The sequence below is a fragment of the Arachis stenosperma genome, chromosome 3 (assembly GCF_014773155.1).
Source record: "Arachis stenosperma cultivar V10309 chromosome 3, arast.V10309.gnm1.PFL2, whole genome shotgun sequence".
Taxonomy (NCBI): Eukaryota; Viridiplantae; Streptophyta; class Magnoliopsida; order Fabales; family Fabaceae; genus Arachis; species Arachis stenosperma.
This window is the reverse complement of record NC_080379.1, coordinates 141,033,524-141,036,933: the sequence shown is the minus strand read 5'-3', so window position 1 is coordinate 141,036,933 and position 3,410 is coordinate 141,033,524. Positions and strand designations below refer to the sequence as shown.

The 3,410-nt window shown below is 37.8% G+C and overlaps 1 non-coding gene across 1 annotated transcript; it reads left to right on the top strand.

Moving 5' to 3' along the window:
* Positions 1–1,107: 1,107 nt before the first annotated feature.
* LOC130971054 (small nucleolar RNA R71) lies at positions 1,108–1,215 on the top strand. The gene has a single exon (XR_009082290.1). It is a non-coding gene; the product is annotated as a small nucleolar RNA R71 (small nucleolar RNA).
* Positions 1,216–3,410: the final 2,195 nt, after the last annotated feature.

Genomic DNA, 3,410 nt, shown 5'->3' with positions numbered 1-3,410 from the left:
GCCTCTTTTGAGGCAGTTTCTGCCTAGACAAGTCATCCAGTTCTTTGGTGAGCAAGGGAGATTCATCCTCCCAAGTCTCATTTCCAAATAACTTGTCATTTAGCTTCATGATTGCTCCAAGGTATTTAGCAACTTGCTCTTCAGTGACATACTCATCCTCTTCAGAGGAAGAATACTCATCAGAGCTCATGAATGGCAGAAGTAAGTCCAAGGGAATCTCTATGGTCTCAGTTTGAGCCTCAGATTCCCAAGGTTCCTCATTGGGGAACTCATTGGAGGCCAGTGGACGTCCAGTGAGGCCTTCCTCAGTGGCGTTCACTGTCTCTTCTTCCTCCCAGAATTCGGCCATATTTATGGCTTTGCACTCTCCTTTTGGATTTTCTTCAGTGTTACTTGGGAGAGTGCTTGGGGGAAGTTCAGTAATTTTCTTGCTCAGCTGACCCACTTGTCCTTCCAAATTCCTAATGGAGGATCTAGTTTCAGTCATGAAACTTTGAGTGGTTTTGATTAGATCAGAGACCATGGTTGCTAAGTCAGAGGTATTCTGCTTAGAGCTCTCTGTCTGTTGCTGAGAAGATGATGGAAAAGGTTTACCATTGTTAAACCTGTTCTTCCACCATTATTGTTATTGAAACCTTGTTGAGGTCTCTCTTGATTCTTCCATGAGAGATTTGGGTGATTTCTCCATGAAGAATTATAGGTGTTTCCATAGGGTTCTCCTAGGTAATTCACCTATTCCATGGAAGGGTTCTCAGGATCATAGGCTTCTTCCTCAGATGAAGCTTCCTTAGTACTGCTTGGTGCATTTTGCATTCCAGACAGACTTTGAGAAATCAAATTGACTTGTTGAGTCAATATCTTGTTCTGAGCCAATATGGCATTCAGAGTGTCAATTTCAAGAACTCCTTTCTTCTGACTAGTCCCATTGTTCACAGGATTCCTTTCAGAAGTGTACATGAATTGGTTATTTGCAACCATTTCAATCAGTTCTTGAGCCTCAGTAGGCGTCTTCTTCAGATGAAGAGATCCTCCAGCAGAGCTATCCAAAGACATCTTGGATAGTTCAGAGAGACCATCATAGAAAATACCTATGATGCTCCATTCAGAAAGCATGTCTGAAGGACATCTTCTGATTAATTGTTTGTATCTTTCCCAAGCTTCATAGAGGGATTCTCCATCCTTCTGTCTGAAGGTTTGGACTTCCATTCTAAGCTTACTCCATCTTTGTGGTGGAAAGAACTTTGCCAAGAAGGCATTGACTAGCTTTTCCCAAGAGTCCAGGCTTTCTTTAGGTTGGGAGTCCAACCATATTCTAGCTCTGTCTCTCACAGCAAAAGGGAATAGCATCAGTCTATAGACCTCAGGGTTAACCCCATTAGTCTTGACTGTGTCACAGATTTGCAAGAATTCAGCTAAAAACTGATGAGGATCTTCCATTGGAAGTCCATGGAACTTGCAATTCTGTTGCATTAGAGAAACTAATTGAGGCTTAAGCTCAAAGTTGTTTGCTCCAATGGCAGGGATAGAGATGCTTCTCCCATAGAAATCAGGAGTAGGTGCAGTGAAGTCACCCAGCACTTTCCTTGCATTGTTGGCATTGTTGTTGTTTTCGGCTGCCATGTGTTCTTCTTCCTTGAAGAATTCGGTCAGGTCCTCTAAAGAGAGTTGTGCCTTGGCTTCTCTTAGCTTTCGCTTCAAGGTTCTCTCAGGTTCAGGGTCAGCTTCAACAAGAATGCCTTTGTCTCTGCTCCTGCTCATATGAAAGAGAAGAGAAAAAGAAAATGTGGAATCCTCTATGTCACAGTATAGAGATTCCTTGAAATGTCAGAGGAAAAGAGAATAGAAAGAAGAAGGAGAAGAAGAATTCGAACTTTAGTTAGATAAGGTTCGAATTGTGCATTCAGAAGGAGTGGTACTCCATAAATAGAAGGATGTGGGAAGGAGGGAAGAGAATTTTCGAAAATTCATTTAAAAGATTTTGAAAACATTTTGAAAATTTGATTGATAATTTTCGAAAATTAAAAGTGAAAAAGAAATCAAGTGATTTTTGAAAAAGATTTTGAAATTAGAAATTAAAAAGATTTGATTGAAAACTATTTTGAAAAAGATGTGGTTAAAAAGATTTAATTGAAAAGTTATGGTTTTAAAAAGATGTGATTGAGAAGATATGATTTGAAAACAATTTTAAAAGATATGATTTGAAAACAATTTGAAAAGATTTGATTTTTAAAAAAATTAATGACTTGCCTAACAAGAAAAGATATGATTCAAACATAAAACCTTCCTCAACAGAAAAGGCAACAATTTTGAGATGTTCAATCAAATCATTAATTGTTAGTAAGTATCTTTTAAAAAGGAAAGAAATTGATTTTGAAAACATTTGATTGAAAAGATTTGATTTGAAAAAGATTTGATTTTGAAAAACTAAAAAAATTGATTTGAAAACAAAATCTTCCCCCTAGCACCATCCTGGCGTTAAACGCCCAGAATGGTATACATTCTGGCGTTTAACGCCCAAAATGCTACCTCTTTGGGCGTTGAACGCCCAACCAGGTGCCCTGGCTGGCGTTTAAACGCCAGTCTGCCTTCTTCACTGGGCATTTTTGAATGCTCAGCTTTTTCTGTGTAATTCCTCTGCAGTATGTTCTGAATCTTCAATTCTTTGTATCATTGACTTGAAAAGACACAAATTAAAAATATTTTTGGATTTTTAATAATCAAAATGCAAAAGGAATCAATTAACAATGCATGCAAGACATCAAACTTAGCAGTTTGTATACTACTGACACTATATGAGACACACAAAATACTTCAAGTCAATAGAATTCAAAGATCAAAACAAAGAAATATATGCATGGATTCGAAAATTATAACAAAAACATGCATTTGACACCAAACTTAGGATGAGACACTAAACTTAAGCAAGAAACATCAAATATTTTTGGTCTTTTTATGATTTTGTAATTTTTTTTTTTGTGTTTTTCGAAAATTAAATGGGAAAAGGTATCAAAATTCTTAATGAGGATTCCAGGAATCAGTGCAATGCTAGTCTAAGACTCCGGTCCAGGAATTAGACATGGCTTCATAGCCAGCCAAGCTTTCAAAGAAAGCTTCGGTCCAAAACACTAGACATGGCCAGAGGCCAGCCAAGCCTTAGCAAATCACTGCTCCAAAAGCAAGATTGATAAGAAATCAACAAGTTCTTGTGGTGATAAGTTGAAACCTCGGTCCAATGAGATTAGACATGGCTTCTCAGCCAGCCAGATTTCAACAAATCATCATGAAACTCTAGAATTCATCTTCAAGAATTTCGAAAAAAATAATACCTAATCTAAGCAACAAGATGAACCGTCAGTTGTCCAGCCTAAACAATCCCGGGCAATAACACCAAAAACTTGATGTTGTTGCCG